The 18,836-nt window shown below is 43.2% G+C and overlaps 1 long non-coding RNA gene across 1 annotated transcript in view; it reads right to left on the reverse strand.

The window, feature by feature from the left end:
* Positions 1-216: 216 nt before the first annotated feature.
* The window catches only part of LOC123387284, a 35,203-nt gene continuing 16,583 nt past the window's right edge, over positions 217-18,836 (reverse strand). Inside the window, exons 2-3 of the long non-coding RNA XR_006601599.1 lie at positions 3,126-3,242; positions 217-286 (exon numbers count right to left, since the gene is read on the reverse strand). This is a non-coding gene — a long non-coding RNA (uncharacterized LOC123387284). The remainder of the gene's footprint in view (positions 287-3,125; positions 3,243-18,836) is intronic.

An 18,836-nucleotide genomic window follows, 5' to 3' on the forward strand; every position in this document is an offset into this window, starting at 1 on the left:
TTATGTTCAGGGGATAAGCCTTTGTAAATGAGACAGCCTGCCGCCAGTGCTCAGTGAAGAGCCTGGCTAGTGCTTCGTAAGGCCCAAGATGGCGTCCCCTCTGGGATAAAACACATACTTGAAGAGTTCCCCAGCTTGTTGTAAGCAAAAAGCTCTAACTTGAAAGAACCAGGGGAAGACAAGAGTAGAGAATTATCTTGATTCTCCTCACCCGCTGGAGTTTGGATGGTCTTGGGCTGGATTGAAACTCCTCTACCTGCAGGAACAAGATCTTGTCCAGGTCAACCTTTAAAAAAAAAAAAAAATGAAACGAAACAAAACAAAACATTGACTGGGGGAGAGAGGTTTTCTCTAGGATGTTCTTCAAAGTGTTGTTGAGCAGGGTAAGTTGCTCTGGTGAGAAAAAGATCTCCCAGCCAAAAGATCTCCCACAGCATTATTTAAATTCCATTCAGGAGCTACATTCTTTAAATTTGAATTCAGCTTCTCTTGAGCTCCCTGACTTGAGTACTCAAGAAGTATCTGTAGATTTATTCATTTCTTTGGGTTAAGTGATTGCCCTCTCATTTGGCCTCTTTAAAATGCAGGCTCCCTGGGGAGATAGCACATTAAGCTGTTAATATTTACACCTTAGCGGCTGTAGATTTATAACATTCTTCTCTGATGAGGGGCTATTCAAGCAGCAAAGGGGGATTGAATTGATGCTTGAGTGAGAGGTGCTGAAAATGGGGAAAACATTTAATCCCTCCCCCAGTTTGGGGCCTGGAAGGAGTGGTGTGGGTGAGGTGGGTGGATTGGCTGAGGGCGTTGGTGCCTCTGAAGTTGGATGCTGGGAGGTGGAGACCAGGAGACACTGGGGAGTGAAAGAACTAGAACTATGTAAGAGATGCTGTTTAGTCTGGGTCCTCTTTGGAGTGGACTTCAGGCTGGGTTGGACAAATCAGAGATTGACTAGAGGAAATGTTTATGAGGACAAGGGCTAGAGCCAGCAGGCCAAGAGCCTGGTCTGACCTGAGTGAATGAGAGAAGGAAACAAAGTTGGGTGGAAGAATCTTAGGCCACTGGGGAGACCTGTCCGAGGTGTTGCCTGTCTTCCTGGGATGGCCTTGCTTTAACGTCCCTGTTGTGGTCCGTTGTGAGCTGGGAGCAGGCAGGAGGAAGCACAGCTTCCTTGTGAACATGGTGATGGACTTCTGAGGACAGCCACTGGACTTCACTCATTTTTGCAGTTTGCAAGCAGCAGCAGAGATCTGAGGGGTCGTATTGTTGTGGTCAGGGAAGCCTGCCTGGAGCTCTTCCTGTGTGGGCCACACAGTGTGGAGTGGAGTTGCCAGGGCCATAGCCTGCATTTGGAATGGCCAGAAGGGAAATGAAAGGAAAACAGAGATCTCTGAAGACACACCCATTCTATGGTAGGCTGCAGTGTTGGGAGTGGGCAGAATGCCCACGCATTATTATTGATCCAAGTTTTAGCTTGTTAGCCGCATGGCCTTGAGAAAGATACTTTAGATCTCTGAACCTCAGTTTCCCCGTCAGTAATATAGGGATAATAATACTCATCTTGCAGGAGGCTGGGCGGATAAAGGGGGATGATGTCTGTGCTATGCCTACCCCGGAGCAGACATTCCACAAGGAGGCAGTGTTTGTGACTCTGTTTCAGGGTTGACTTAGATTTTCTGTTTGCTCAATACCTTGTGTTTTAAAAATGTGCTTAAATATGCTTTTGAGGTAACAGGAGCATGCTTATAGATCCATCAATTGCCATATTTTGGAAGAAGACCCTGAAGGGGTATGCATCTGTGTGGTCAGGCGAAAACTCCAATATGTGAACAAGCTCATTTTCTGTATCAGCATGCCTTAGGCTGATTTAGTTTGGGATCACAAGGGAATTTAGCAGAAGCTACTCTATTTGGTGGCTGCTTTTTTGGACACATGTTCAAGGTGTCTTTTAACATGTCAGGATGACCAAGTTATTCCTGGTAAGAGGAGTGGCATGGGGTAGCAAAAAAGAACAGGAATCAAAAGGTAATGACAAGTCATTTGTGTAAAGCACTTCACAGTTTATAAGGTACTTTTGTGAAAATTGGGCTTCAGGGTATGATAGGTAATAGCATTCCATGCCAAAAATATGGAAACTGAAGTACTGGAAGTCTCGATATGCATAAGAATGTCTGTGTTATGCGTGCCTTGAAAGGCACAGGAAGAAATCAGGGACCCATTAGGAACACTCTCCCAGAAGCAAGTCAGGGTACTTTGTAGCACTTCAACAGAATCACAGGCATGAATCTTGGTGTGGGGATGGGAGACTATTCTTTGGGGCTAGTCACTGGACCTGTCCTTGAGATTAGTGTATTCCCAAAATTTGCTTTGGAAAACTACCAAATGTGGTTTTAAGCAAATTTAAAGTGCTTTTAAAGAGCTATTTCTTGGCAAATAAGGATAATAGCTATGCCAATCATTTGCCCATTTGCTTTCAACTTTATTCCCTGCCCTTCTAAATCCTGACCTACACTGGAGGAAACTACATGTTCCTGGCTCCTGTGACTTTTTAGGTTGTAAAGCGATTTTGATGTCGGCAGGCCAGTTCTGAGGACCTAGAGGGGGTCCTGCAGGACCAGCCAAAAGGGTCCTTGGCTTCACATTGGATGAAAATCAAATGTGAGCCATCAGGAGGCAAAAGCAGAGTTTATTAAAGACATAGCAGATACAAATGGACCATCATCTGGGAGACTCGGAAAGGAAAGGAGCATGGGTCTGGTCTTTGTTCCGGGACTGGGGGTTTTTATTTCATTTTATTTTTATTTATTTTTAAATTGTATTTATTTGTTTGATAGATCACAAGTAGGCAGAGAGGCAGGCAGAGAGAGAGAGGAGGAAGCAGGCTCCCAGGGCTGGATCCCAGGACCCTGGGACCTGAGCCGAAGGCAGAGGCCTCGGGACTGGGGGTTTTTATTGATGACTGTGGTCTGGTGCAGGTGTCCTCTTGGGCATCTAGGAACTGGTCAGAACGAGGACAAGGTTCAGCTGTCCATCATAAGTCATTTATTCCCTGAAACAAGGGGTCATGATTTCAAGATGTTTAACAGTGGGTTGGAATACACATATGATAGCTTCACCATTCTCACCTGGTCCTTCCTCAGATGTTCTCTCTTCTACAGAGACCATTAACTCCTTAACTCCTGAGGAGGGCAGGCACTATTTGCATTCTGAGTCTTGTATAGAGTGGAGAGCTGGTGCAGGTCCTAGCAAGAAGAGAAGCCGGATAAGGAACAAAGGGGAAACAACAACAACAACAAAACCCACAGCTTTTTCGCTAACGAGGTGCCTTGGGCTTCCCCGTCTCATAATTAAGATGAGTATTTACCCTGCTTTGTTGCCACTGAACTGGGGAGACCGTGGGGCCTGGGGCCTTGAACCAGCCAGACCCAAAGGAGTCAGGAAAGGTTCTTGGTCTTGTCACCAGAAGAGATTAAAAGACAGACACGCAGCACCATGGACAAGCAGGGACACAAGCAGGGAAATTTATTAAAGCGAAAACCACCCTCTTCAGAGACAAAAGAGCAGGTAAGAGAGAGAGAGACAGACAGACAGACATCTCAGGGGGTTGGGTTTCTATCTTTTATTGACAGTTGTTAAGTAGGCAGCAGAATATTCATTGCCTGGGGTGGGATGCTGCTTTTTCTTCCCAGTTTATTGGGGGGGGGGTAGTTTCCCCACATGGCATCCGCCATCTAGATCCTGCCTTCTTGAGCCGGCTTCTTGTGATGTGCTGCCAGAACACGTGTGCCTCTGATGTTCCACATACCTGGCCGGGACTTCCTTGTCGCTGACCTCTGGGTATGCTGTTAAAACCTAACTAACTGCCTACCAGAACACCTTACAGGTGAGCAAGGAGAAACCTGAAGCGCCAGAAGTATAAGGCAATCCGTCCAAGGTCAAACAACTAGCTAGGGGCTGTGCTGGGCTTTAAAGGCAGGCGCTCAGGTTGACCCCGTGTCACAGTGCGTCTTACGATGGCCTCCAGGAGCTCCTCACCTGCCACTCAAGGGCTTGGCCTGTCCTCTGGAGGTGACGTGGGCAAACTTAGAATCATACATTTCCTTCATAGGTGGTAACTTTGTTTCAGTTTTATTTTTAATCTTGCTCCCCCCCTTCTCTCCCTTTCTTCATTTTTTAAGATTTCATTTATTTAGAGAGAGAGTGTGAGCAAGGGGAGGGTCATAGGGAGAGGAAGAGAGAATCTCAAGCAAATTTCACGCTAAGGGCGGAGCTGACTAGGGACTTGATCCCATGACCCTGAGATCATGACCCCAGCCGAAATCAAGAGTCCCACTCTCAACCGACTGAGCCATGGCGCCCCTGTTTCATTTCTGATTAAAAAAGCAATCTGGCCGCACCTGGGTCGTTTAGTCGGTTGCGCGTGGGACTCTTGACTATGGCACAGGTCGTGATCTCTGAGCTGTGGGAACCAGCCCCATATTAGGCTTAGCACAAGTCAGCTTGATTCTTTCTCCCTCCGCCTCTGCCTCTGCTTGTGTGCTTACTCCTCCCTGAATAAATCTTAAAAACAAACAAAAAACCTAAACTCTTGGCAGGATTATAGAAATAATAGAAAACAGAAAAAAATCTCACACTTAATAAAACCTTTATCTAGCACTTGTTATTAATATGTGGGCAATTTTTTCTTCCAGTCCTTTTTCCTACAGAACAAAATACCTTTGAAACTGTTTTTGTATAATTTGAGGAGAAAGTTGGCTATGATCAGGGCTTTATGTCTTGCAAATACAAGCATGTGAAAAGAGAAACTAATATATAATAAAAATGTTGTGCTCTGTTGACTGCATTGCCCCAAAAGTTTGCTCGCATGAGGCACTATAGATATTTGGCCAGGTAGACCTAAGGTTAAAGAGGAAGTGTAAAATCAGCAAAACACGGGCCCTGTGCATACTCTGGAAATGTGCCTACTAAATCTTATTCAGTGTGTGTCAGACTCCTTACATTTCGGTTTTCCCAGAAGATGACTTTGGGATGAAATACTGGAGCTCTTTCAACTGGAACAAAACATTCTCTATTTGTTATACCAATAATGCTTTAACTTCTTGCATTTTACTAGTGTTCTCCACCTGAATTCTCCCTATCCACCTAGAAAAGCAAAACCCAGCAATAATTCAAACCCCTGAGGTCTGTTATGAAAAACATGTGCAGCAGAATGGCTGCATGCTAAGGTAGGCGCCAGGGAGGAAATCCCGAGTTTTATTTCCTGACCTATCTCTGCTACTCTGTCGTGTGGTGAGTGGTTCACTCCACTCTTTGCCTTGCTACAGTGTTTCCAGAGAGTCTGGCAGGTTCTTTTGTGAAGGTGTTGGGGGAATGTGGAGGATTAAAGGAGGAACCATGTTTGATGCTTGTTGTGCCCTGTTTCAGGTTGGACTCAATTCTGAATCCTAAAAATGAACTATGACTTCGAGGCAGTCATTTGGGATGCTTTTGTGAGTTTAAAGGTTTGCCTTGAGATTCTCCCTAAATTACAAAGGTTTGTACCCATTCATCAGTCTTGAAGACTTTTTTAGAGGTGTCATTGTGCTTAGGTAGGTTTTCTTTCTGTCCTACAGTTTTTAGTTTCCTCCATGATTGCCCTGTTTACTCTGCCCCCTCCCCAAGGACTGTCTCAACAATTACTTTGACGTAAGGTATGAGAAAGAAGGTGATTAAGGTGGCCAGAGGCACCTGCCTGGATGGGTATGGATGGATCTCACCAGTGACATAGGGAAATTGTAGAGCTGGTAGATGTTCCATCAGGAGGAAGAGAAGGAAAAGAGGAAGCAGGGCCCAAAGGCATCATTGAAAACTGCAGGTGGGAGTGAGAGGCAGATCCTTGACCTAGACATAACTAAAAGAGACTGATGAGGACTGTATACTTTGTTCCAAGAGGCTGCTTAATTGAAATCATGAGCTCAGGGCTGGAAAAAAGAATCAGCTGCAGTCTCTTTGTGGCAAATAAAGATCTTATGAGGAAACAGAGATAAGCCTGGGATCAAGGAATTGGAACAAGGAAAGTTCTTGATTCCAGCTTTTATTGTGTTAGCTCATTGCAATCTCTGGCACTGATGAAGATCTCTGGTGGGGATATATATACAAATAAAATGACTTCATTATTTTCTGGGCTGGTGGAGGAGGAATCAGAAATCTGGCACTTTGGAAGACCATGGGATAATCAAACAAGAACATTCTCTAGGATGGTCTGTTGGAACATAGCAAACATTTTCTTAAAACCCCCATTTTTCCTGATTCTCTTGAGATTTCTCATAGTTCCATGTTCAGGTTTTTTTTGTGTGTGTGTATTTATATATTTTTTGTCTGTTTGTAGTTTCTTTCAGAAATAGTTGTTTCTTGGTGACTGTGTCACACACTGATATATTATGTCCAGCACAATGGACACCTGTTATTTGGGAGACCAAGAATGCCCTTTCCTTGATTCCCCTTACTAGGGGAGAGTACACCTCTTATGATAGAGACCAGGTCATGTCACCCAAATCCATTTCCTCTTCCTCCTGTGCTCCTTGTGGAGAAGTCATCTGGCCAGAACTGTGTCATGAGCAGGACATAAACTTTCATCATGTTAAACCACAGAGACATAGGGACTTATCCATTGCCAGTAATTAGCATTACCCTAACTTAAACATCTTCTTTTTTGGGAAGTGCTTTTCTTCTCCACACATACAGTCAAAGCCGTGTTCTTAAAGTCCACAGCTCATCTCCCATACGCAGATACTTGATTCAAAGGTGGCATCTGAACCAAACTGAGCCAACTAGTATCCTATCCCAGGATTTACGAAGTCAAACCAAGAGAGATAATCAGGTCTTCTCTAGTGCTGGAAGATGTAAGATGTTAAGTCAAAAACCATCAGGAGTTAATGTGAGGGAAAATCGACACAGAGAAAGCCAGAGGGAAGAGGGCAAGGGGGAGACAGATAGGAGGGAGATGGAGAGAAAATGAGAGAGAGACTTCTTTTTTGACTCTGTGAGTCCTCTCGACATTTGCCCACCTTACATCTCTTTTCTTTCCATGATTTCGGTGTGATATTCTCTAATATTTTCCCAGTACATTCTCATTTGTTTTCTAAGCAAGTTTGGGTTAGTTTCTGCAATTTATGACCAAAACTATAGTGGCCAGCCCATGTCATAGATGGTTGCTTATTGAATCGTAATTTTATGTTAAAGTTTATTATAATAGACTCAATCTCCAATGAATATTTAATATTTAAATATACTTATTCACAGGCATGTGTTTCTCCCACCTTCTTGGGGAGGGTTTTATGCTGTTATTCAGGAATGGATAGTTCATAGGGAGGGAGAACAGACTTTGAGGAGCCCAAGACAGAGAAGGCGTGGGCAAAGGAGTAGGGCAGTGAGGACAAGCAATGATCAAAGCCGAGATTTTGCTATGTTGGAGAGGAGAGAGAACAACGACCTTCAGGTATTTCTGTGAGGCAGATATTTGTGATTTGGGCGCCATTTTGTCTGAAGGCAAAGGGCTCCCCACATGCTGGATACCAGGGACGGGTCACACTGTAATTTATCCCAGCCAAGAGGAAAGCCATAGCTCTTCTTAGGTATCCGTAATGAACCATTTCTGTAGCACGGCAAGGTTCAGCTCAGGACAGGGGGCCACCCAGATGTACCTCAAATGTTTCTGCTAGAATTCAGATAATCACATTTGAAGACACTATACTGCCTCACATCAGGGGTGAGAAGTGTATGTGCAAAATAGTGTACGCTCGGAAGGGCTGGGAGGAGAGTTCCCTGGCATTGCAGAGGAGGGCTGTAATGAGGAGTGCCTTCCTGCGGAGAAGCACCCGGATGCGTTTATTGATTGGAGGTGAATGCAGGGAATGTAAAGTTGGGGAGTTTTGCACTTTAATCTGACATCTGTCATTCCTGGAAGAATGAATCGTTCAAAGTAAAACCTTATCCATATTGATGTGTAAGAAGAACTCCGGGTTAGGAAAAATGGGGCCCATGAGATCTGCACTGGGAGAGCTAAGACGGAGCAAATGTCTTCCCAGGAGTCTTAACTTGTGGACCAAGAGAACTGCCCTGTTGGGAAAGCAGCTAATAGAATGCCGGGCGCAAAATGGAGATTCAAAAAGCGTTCTTTCTCTTCTCCTTTCAAAGAGTAGAGGAAGCTTCGAAAGCACGCACAGGAAAAATAGGTGGGAAAACCAGATATGTGGTTCTGGTGTGCCGAGAAGTTGAATTTTCCATTTGGGGAGAGGAAATTTTTGGGGTGGGTGGGTGGTGGGAGATGAGGAAGTGAACATAGAGTAATTGCATTCTTATTATTTTTTTAACTCTCAGCTTTGTAGAAGGTGAAGAGGCCACCCAGACCCAGGCTCCCCTGATCTCCCTGCACCTCTGCGGTTTTTGGCAATGTTGCCATTTGGCCCAGCAGCCCAAATCCGCATGCCCCGACAACCCGGCTTTATAAGGTGTACCTGGTCTCAGGCCCTGTCTCAGGTAAGTAATGGGCACTTTGGGCTGCAATTTCTATTCCTGAATAGGCCTCCTATCTCAGAGTCATGCTTCAACAAACACTCAATTAAAAGGAAAAAACCTCTGGGTGATGGAAGGGACCCTATTACTGAGAAGCAGGGGATGTTTACTGAAGAAAGCGACTTCTCCCTAGTTACTAGTAGCCTAGCGAAGATTTATGAGCCAGTTTGTCCCACAGCAATCAAACTTGAAATGTGAAGTTTAAACTGGTGCGTTTTTTTAATCAACAAAACAAACTAGGTCATGAGAGTTGCTTAGAATTAGGAATTAGGCAAAGCAATGGAGTGTTAAGGCTATGGCTAAGAAGGAGCTAGGCCTGGGGTGGTTGTGGTGGGAAGATTCCCTAATTCGAGCACCAGACACCTACAAATGAGAAGTCGATATTATTTTTTTATTAAATGCCCACTCACAGCTCACAACCGTCTGAAAAAATACATTTTCTCTTTGGAATACAGGAGTAATCAGAATTTATTCACGAGGGCTGTCTCTGAGAGTTTTGATGTCCAAGGGCAATCCTTTCTGATTGATACCGCTCCAATGGCAATATTGTTTGAAGAAATGTAGTTAGAGAGATGGCAATTTAAAGGCTGTAAAAAGTTACAGGCAAAGTGAGTGTAACGTTCCGTGCTGATCTCTGACACACGATACTACACAGTCCTGAATTGCCAGTAACTTGTCAGTTTCGTTTTCCCTAAGATGGAGGGTCCAAAAGGAAAAGGAGGAGCAAATGTGCATTTCAGGTGTCTTAAATACACCACAGTTAACTATTTTTTCCCTGGAGGACCCTCTGCGGCAAATGAGAGTTCTGGTATCTAAGACTCTGGAATGTTAATAAACCATGGTCACTTCTGACACGGGTGTTTCTTTGAGAAATAGATGTTTTCACTCAAATGGGATTTTGTAAGTAGGGACTCTGCGCAGTCCTCTCTCCTTGGCCCCAAAGGGGGCTCTCCTGACAGAGAGTTGCCTGCATGTCACCATGCGTGTTCTGAGCAAAGCATTCTCTTCACTGCTCTGTCTCAAATCCAGCATTGCCTGTGGCATGCTCTCTAAGGAAGCCTTAGGGGTTGAGAAATTTAAAAAATGGAGGGGGGTGTGTGGGGGACAGGAATTAAAACATTAAAACTTGTTCAGTCACTTTAAAATTCTCAACATGTTTTCTTATTTGGCCCAAACCAAAACAAAGTCACCCACCGGTCGCTGTGCTAAAAATAATGGGCCCTGGCACTATATACCCTTGAAGCAAGCAGGTCACACAGTAGGAGATTTCTGTGGGGTGAAGCCTGGAGGCTATGGGAAAGTGTCACAGAGGAGTTGAAAACAGCACCACCTCAGTGAGTGAGAAGTGTAGGAATCTAAGGTGAAACTTCCAGTTGAAAATGGTCTTTTCAGGGGCGCCTGGGTGGCTCAGTGGGTTAAAGCCTCTGCCTTCGGCTCAGGTCATGATCCCAGGGTCCTGAGATCGAGTCCCGCATTGGGCTCTCTGCTCAGCAGGGGAGCCTGCTTTCCCCTCTCTCTTTCTCTGCCTGCCTTTCTGCCTACGTGTGACCTCTTTCTCTGTTAAATAAATTAAAAAAAACAAAAACAAAAAGAAAATGGTCTTTTCAAAAGGCCTGGATTGGGGGCCGTAGCTGGAGAGTTCCTGCAGTAATGAAGCCTCCATCAGCCCCATCCCTATTACTCCTGCTGGCCTTGGATCACCCAGCAGTGTACCACATTGGATGCTGGGTGCCAGAAATAAAAGGGGGAACAACACACCCGCAATTTCTCTCCTGAGGGGGCTTATAGTCTAGAGGAGGAGAAAGGTAGGCCCAAGTAAATAGCACCCCAAATAATTCCAAGTTGTGATAGAGTGCTGTGGAGAAAACTATCAAAATTCTGAGCTAGGGGATCCCATGAAGGGACATGATTTTCAAAAAGAGGACGGGCTATACTTTTGGAGACACTGACACACAAACAGATGTGCTGTATGAGGAGGAGGGATTGCAAAGTCTGCTGGGGGAGAGGTTGGTGAACTACTGAAAGAAGGCAGTATGGTTGGAGAGCAGTATGCCTCTGTAACAATAAAACAAAATGGAACAACAGCAGCAATGAGAAAACCCAACCGTGGCCATTTTAGTCACTCACCTATCCTCACAGTACTCTTCACACTCCCTAGGCTTCCACTGGAATGTCCTTTTAGGGAATCTGTCTTCTTTAAATTACAAGTGACAGAAACCCAAACTGAACTAACTTGGGCAGTAAAGGGGAGTTACTGAATTGTTAGCAAGTGAGGGTACAGCAGACTCTGAAACTGTCATGGAACCTGGAACCCGAGGGCAAGGGTCATTAAGGCTCCCTTTCTTTTTCTCTCACATGGGTCTCCTTCATTTCCCTCCAGCAGACAGGCTTATCCTGCAGATGATCAAGAAGTAGTGCTTCCAACAGCAGCCTGGGAGTTCCTACTGGTACCCTTTCCAAATTTGCCACCAGAGAGGAAGGGGGCGGTCTTCTCTTAGTTCCAGTTTGACTCACCCTGGGTGAAGGCTCTGTTTTCCTTGGCCTGGGTCACATTCCTCCAAGGAGAAAGGGTGCCATGAGGAGCAGGCTGGGGGAAAGAGCATCACCCCTACAGAGTGAGATGTGTGTGTGTGTGTGTGTGTGTGATGTTCACATGTGAGTGTGTATGAGTACATGTGGGAAAGTGTAATCTGGGTGTGTGAATATGTATGTGTGTTTCAGTGTATTTTGACAATACATGGGTGTGTGTGTATATGTGAGTATGTTGGAGAGTTTGCTCTCCTGGAGCAATTCATATGCATGTATGTGTGTAAGGGTATGTGTATGAGTCTGTGTGAATGGGAGTTTGTGTATGTGTGATTGTGTGTGTGTACGGGCATACATGTGTATGTGAATTTGTGAGTATATGTGCATATGTAAGTGTTATGGGTTTGTGTCCCAATTATATGGGACCTTATTTGGAGACAGGGTCTTTAAGAGGTAATCAGATTACAATGAGGTCACTAGGATGGGCCTTAATCCAATATGGCCAGTATCCTTATAAAATGGAAAACTTTTTTTTCTTTTACTTTTTTTTTTGATTTTTTATTTTTTATAAATATATATTTTTATCCCCAGGGGTACAGGTCTGTGAATCACCAGTAAAATGGAAAACTTTTGACTCAGTGAAAGTCAAAGAAGGAAGATAATATGAAAAGATCCAGGGGGAAGATAGCCATTTCCAGGCCAGGAACAGATTCTTCCTCTCAGACATCAGAAAGAACCAACAACTCTTTCCACTCCTTGATTTCCAACTTCTAGCTCCAGAACTTTGAGACAATATGTTTCTGTTGTTTAAGCCACCCAGTTTGTGGGGTTTTGTTGTGGCAGCCCTAGCAAACTAATACAGTGAGTACGTGTATGACTATGGGTATCTGGGTATCAGTGTGTGTGTATGCATGTGTGGAGATTGAGAGTTGACTGCCGTCACAATCAAAAAGGGTCCGTCATGCCTTCTATTATCTAATCCTAGTCACATTTGATAGCCCATCAGAAATCTCCCTCTTCCTGAACATCTTTTATGGGTTCTAAGTTCTCTAGGAGCAGTTCATGCTTTCTACCTCTTAATTGTGTGATTCACAGTCACCTTGAGGGAAAGAACCTTCCTCATTATTTGCTGAATCTCCAATATTTGTCATATTGCACATAATAGGTACTCAAATAATATTAATTTTGTTACTTAACCTTTTATTTGAAATTTTTACTGTGAAGTGAAACAAATCCAGAAGAGTATACAAACAAGACTTTATAGGCCAATGTCTGATCACAGAATTAACTCTGTGTCACTACTGCACACGGGTGGGGGGAGAGAGCCAGTACTGCCAGTGTTATGAAGGCCCCGCCCCTGCTACACAGCCTCTTCTGGTTGTTTATCTTCCATTCCCCTCAAGGGTAGCCATCCTCCTGATGTTTATGATCATCACCCTGTTGGTTTTCTTGATAGTTTAACCACTTGAGCTGGCATTCCTAAATATCATTGTTGAGTTTTCTTGGCCCCTAGGGAAAAGGTGTTGACCCTCACCAGTAATCAAGAAAATGCAAATCAATAACATGATGTCACAACACTACACACGCTGGCTGATGAAAACAAAGATGACTGGTAGTAGCCACAGGGAGGTTAAAAACAGGAGATTGAAACACAACTGAGAATATATGTATATAAACAGTTTAGAAAAGTTGGGCTTTGTCTCAAGTTGAACTTCTACAAGCCCTATGATCCCATAATTCCCAACAGAATTGCATGCACATGTGCACTGAAGGCATGCACATAAATATTCATGGCAGCATAATTGGTAATAATTATGTGATGGGAAAAATGTGTTTTGCTTTTTGTTTGGCACAACCTGATTATTAGTGACGTTAAACACCTTCTCATGGTTATTGGTCCTCAGTGGCGTGGATTCTTTGATTGTTCCAAAGTCTGCAGAGATTCCTGTTAGATATCTAAGTGGAGATGTCCTGTAGGGAGTCGGATGTATGTGGAGTTTATGGGAGAAGCCAGAGGATACAGACATGCACTTGGGGCCATAACACATAGATAGTGCTAAAAGCAATAGAAGAGGGAAGATCATTTGAGGGGTATGAGTATTGATAGAGAAGAGGTCCGAGGACTGAGCCTCGGGTAGGAGTAAGGAATCCAGTAAATGAGAGTGGGAGGTAACAGCAGGGAGGTAAGAAGAAAACCAGAAACATATGATGTTCCGAGTATAAGGGGGAGAAAAATGTTCCAAGAAAAAGAGAGTGGTAAGTTATCAAATGACGCTGGAAAGCCAAATTAGATGAAGACCAAGAAAAGTCTTCCAAGTTTGGCAATATACAGAGCTCATTAGAGATCTTAAAAGGAGTGGATTTAGTGAAATGGAAGACATGTTAACCCCAGTGGAAGGGGCTCGAGAAAGAATGAGGAGTGAAAAATTGGGTATAGAGAGCATGTACAGTCTTTTAGATAGTTCTGCTATGGATAGGAGCCAAGAAATGGCGAGTGGCGTTGACAGGACCAAGGAAAGATGCAGGGCCAAGGGAAGGCTTCTTTTTTTTTTTTTTTTTTCAAAATATTACGATGTGTTTGCTGATATATATGATCTGGTAGGTGGCCAAACATGCTTACTCAGGAGATACTGGAGATTATTGCTGTTTCTAAGTCCTTGAGCAGGCAAGAGGGGATGGGTCCACTGCCTAAGGGAAGGGAGAGGCCTCAGAAAGGACATACAGTTCAGTTACCATTATAAGAGGGCAGGTGAAATGTGTGCCCAGTGGGAGATAGGATGTATGATTGGCTGCAGGTTATGAAGGTTCCCTTCTGTGTGTTTCTTTTTCTTTTTTTTTTTTTTTAACTACAAGAGGAAATGAAGTCGTCACCTGAGGGAAGAATGTATAAGATGTGTTGAGTTCTAAGAGAAGAAGAGTGTGTGAGATATACTTGTCTCAGAGGGGAGGAGAATGAATTCACTAGGACAGTATGCTGGAATTCCTGCTTAATGTGGAGGGCACAGTTGATGTTTGTGGTCGTGGTTTTAAAGTGGGCTTAGTTAGAAGAGTATAGACTTTTCCCTGACATTTAGTGTTGGTTTGGGTGTAGTCAGAAAGCCGAATTTAGCCAGGATCGCCATTTTGTCAGCTGAATCTCTGGTGGGAGAGACGAGCAGGAGAGCCGGGAGAGTTTATGAGGGGATGATTTTAGACATGGACCGTGGAATTTAAGCTGAGCATGGAGGGAAGTGAGAACCTGATGGGCAGGGCAAGAGCAGTGAGACCAATGATTTGGATATACTAAAGGAGCCAAAGCATTGGAGTTCAAGTTAAAAAAGGATTGTGCTGAAAAGATCATGGGTTATAATCGTGAAAGGGATACTTGAAATTGAAAATTTGAAGTGAAAATTATTGGTGATGAAAAGGAAGAGGGTGTGGTCATGAAGGTGAGTGGCTGGGGTGGGATACAGGATAATTCCAATGGATGGAAAAAAAAAAAGAAAAAAAAAATCAAGGATCTATGTCGCTATGAAACCCACAGAAATAAAAGTGTGGAGAGAAAGAGAATGACCAAGGGAAAAATTCTTTTAGTTGGCAGAGAGGAAAGGAAGGTAGATCATTGCAATGAGAAGTGTAGGGTGGTAAAGCCAAAGTTTTCAGGGCAGAATCGGGAGTATTCATCTGGATGTGGCAATGAGAAATGAGATCTGCCTCTTCCTTCAAGACAAATGGTATCAGACAACCACCCCTTCAGGGAGCTGCAGAGAAGCCTGTACTTTGGGATCTAGTTGAGATACCAGCTGGAGTGAAAAAGTAATGTTATCCAGGGAAGTGTCCTGACAAGTCCTGAGTTCTTGAAGACCCAAGCCAAGCATCTGGAGGCTGGCGAGGTTAAAGAAGAGTGGGTTATACTGGAGGATAGAGACTACTCTATTGGGCCAAGAAGACTCAAGAAGGGGTGGATAATTAATTTTAAGCAGAGTTTCAAACTGGTCACTCCGCGAGTGAGCAGTGGTCCTGAGGGTAAGTGATGCCTGAGGGTCCTACCAGGGATCACTTCAATCCTGCTGTAAGTAGGTCCAGGCCAGAAGAGAGGAATTTTAGCTCTTCAGTCCTGTTAGTGAGATGTCAAGGCTGGGGGAGGGGGCAATCTCCCCAGTGTGAAATAATCTTATTGACACAGTTAGGGAGAAATAAGATCATTTAAGTAAAGAAGGCTCTGGGTCAGCATACTTACTGATTTTTGTTTGCTGATCTCAGAAGAAAATACTAGGGCAAGGTCTTCTGTTGGAAAAAAAATTGCTTAAATCATAAGCAGATGAAAATGCTTTGATACTCAGAGAATATTCTTGTCTTAGATGTTTTTAGCAGCTTATATTTAACCAGCTATAATTCTTTTTAAGCACCATTTTGTTCAATCTTTTGAAACTGAAGATTAGTCTTTCAATGAGAAATCTGCATTTCATTGTAAAGATGGAACACAATGCCTTTGGCTCACTTAGTCTGTGGAGAGGCAAGCTTATTTTGGTAATATATCTTTAGCATATTGTAAAACAGTGATTGTAGCAAATTTATTTCAGGCAAGACAGACTGAGACATGCTCATGTATGTCTCAGAGACCACAAAAGCTATAACCTTCATTTCTAGTATTTCAAGTAATAAAATCTCAGAAGTGACGTCAGTCATCTTTCATTTCAAGTCGGGTGTCTGTGATGAACCAGTTGTGGGGGGGAGGGGGGAGTAACTTCACAATGAGAAATTACTGTAGTTAGAGTCAGCAGCAGATCTCTCTGGTATAGAGATGTTTCTTTACTTCCTACTTTGGGAAAATATAGAATCTTAAGAATTTTCCCATTAGATCAGACCAGTGGTCATTTCAGCCTCAAGTTCTAAATATTGTACTTAGTAGAAATTGTATGTATGGGAAAAGGTTCATGTCTTCTCCATGGCCTCGGCCTCATTCCCAAACTTCTGGCAAAGGAGCATCAATAATTACATCTACCATCAGCCATGTGGCCCTGACCATTTGACCACGATTAGGGATTTTGAATCTATTCTCTTTGTGCATTCTTGCTTCCCTTGACCTAACTCAGGCCCTTAGTGTCTTTTAGCTGTCTAATTACTGTAACTGGAGAAAAGGTAGGTGTGATGACTTCATTCTGGATCAGTTATAAGGGAAGGCTTTTTTGAGGGGATGGTGTTTGAATTAGGTATTCAAGAACAGCCAGAAGTTTTGAAGGATATTCTAGGTGGGGTGGATGTTTTGAGTGAAGGAATCATGATGAGAAAGCACAGGGCCTATTTGGAAGGTGCTAAGCTGAGCAGTTGAGCAAAATTTCCTGTTAAGAAAGGTGAGATAGAAAGTTAGCTTAGGGCAGGATTTAGTTGAACGCTGATTATGCAGTGAAGGAAACTGGGCTGGAGAGTGGAGAACCACTCCCGTCCTTTATTTTTGGCAAGAAGGACTAATTTTTAGTTCCCTCATGTCATAGATCACGCTGAGGAAGAAATTGGGGCAGGGCTTATGGAGGACGGTGGTTACGGTAAAAACCTCTCCTGGAAGAGAATCCTGCAAATAGTAATAGTGGGAGAGGGGACAGCAGTAACAAAATCTGCCACGGAGACCCACCACCCAATGTGGCTCTTAGTGCCAGTGGGAAGACACTTAGAAGTCAATAGAACACTGCCTCTATTTGCCTTCAGCAGGACTTTGGAATATTTTCTTGTTATAATGAACTTTTTGTTGTAATTGCTGTAGAAGAATCTGGCCTGAGGACTCAATTTTGCTTCAATAAAATGTCATAATTTGTAAAAACCCAAGCCTGATAGAAGCCTAAGTAGAAATACAGGCTCTAACAGAAGTTCTAATTTTGCCCGGAAATAGGACAGCAAAGCAATCTCTACAAAAGAGACTTTAGGCTAATGAAGGAGATTGTTTTACAAGGTGAAGATGGCCAGTGGCACATTCAAAATGGTAAAATATAAAAATCCAACACCCACTTTACTGTTTTCTGTATCGTGCCTAGTACCAAGCCTGACCGAATAGGTGCTCAAGGAATGTCTCTTGAGTGAACGAATGTGAAATGTTACGGGCTCAGGAAGTGATACTTAAAATATTTACTTGGCTTACAGTTATTTTTTTTATTGTCATGTACTAAGACTATGCAGTACAAATAAAATAAAACAAAAAATACTCCACCATCTCCTCCAACTTTTAAGGTTTTTAGAGCAGGATGAGGAATAACTTGACTAAGAATCCATAAAGCAAATAGATTCTGGACACTTGATTCTGGCAAAATTATCATAAATGTGTTGAAGGCATCATAGCAAGAAACAAAGACAAGATACTGAAATGTTTTGAGGTCCTTAGGAGAATGTGGATTCTGGTTACCAAAAGGCTCAATTTGATTTTAAAAAATGCAAATGTTACAGCAGATTGATTTGCATCTCACTGTTGGCTCTCGCTGGAACCTGTTACATTTCTGAGTTCCAAAGCCTTTTTGCTATTGACAGTGTCGGTAGGATATGTAAGGTCCAATCTTGGATCAGTTGTTGGGCAGTGGATCAGGAAAGAATCAGGGTAGAATTACATGTATTAGCAGCTACAGGCATTCACAGGTTAAGGGTCTTACCCTCAAGTTACCATCCACCCATGAAGAAGTGGGGCTTGGGATATAGAATCAAATGTAGTTGGCTCTCAGGCTGTAAATACTGTGTTCCTTACAGGGACCGCAGTATTATGACAACATCCAGCAAAGCCAAAGGGCTGAACATAAAGGTTTGGTTTGACAGGGGAGTGAACAGAGGTTCCTCTTTAGCAGGCTCAACTTGAACTTGCTAAAGTCTGATTGAAAGAGAAAAGGCAACAGGGCTAAGGTGGGAGAGTTTTCTCCCTTCTGTGCTTGGGAGAAAAAACTCCTTGTGCCCTCCAGTATATTGGAGAATGGAATTTTTTTTTTTTTTAAACTGAATTTGTAGTTGTTATAAAAAGAAGTTGAAAATATATTGTCATGGAAGGTACGTTGGGATTCTTCTCCTGGGAGAGAACGCTCCTACTTAGGTGAGGGGTGTACCTGGGATTATAGGTTGAAGGTGCAAAATGAGAAGAAACCTTTATCTGGTGGTTTCTTTATATCTCCTCCAGTGAATTCTGGCTTTCGATCAGAAAGAGCAGATGGATTTTCTTGCCTTACAGCTTCCGGGGAGACATGCTGTGGGAGTCTCTCTGCTTCGAAATAATTCGTGGATGTTTTGTGAAACCTTTTGACCTGGCTGGGAGCCTGGGGCTTTTGAGCATTCAAGAATAATAGGCAGCATTGAAAAGGAGTGGATAGAATGTTTTATTAACTGTAGCTATTTTTATTAACTGGAGTCAGGGGAATATCAGAAAGGATCAAAATTTAGGAATTCTTTGAAAGCCTTTATTTTACATTGGTTTTATTTTACATTGCTTCGATGCTTTACTCCATGGTATAACAGACACTGCATTTTCTGCCCTAACAAATGAGAGGGCCAGGACGAAGCTTTGAAATTTTTATTTGTTGTTGAAAGTGGGGGGAACATGGAGTGGAAACGAGATAGAGGGAGAGGGAGAGATGAAGAGGTAACGGTGACTTTTTTCTTTTCTTTTTTTTTTTTTAGGTAATGGTGACTTTTTTGAGAGCTGTTTCTTTCCTCCAAAATTTCTACTGTTCAGAATAACGTTTCAGCACTATTTTTTCTCTCTCCTAGTCATATTCATGTTGTAAGTTTTGTCTGTGTTTCAGTGAGTAAAT

This window comes from Mustela putorius, unplaced genomic scaffold (genome assembly GCF_011764305.1).
Source record: "Mustela putorius furo isolate JIRA1106 unplaced genomic scaffold, ASM1176430v1.1 tig00003853_pilon_pilon_pilon, whole genome shotgun sequence".
NCBI lineage: Eukaryota > Metazoa > Chordata > Mammalia > Carnivora > Mustelidae > Mustela > Mustela putorius.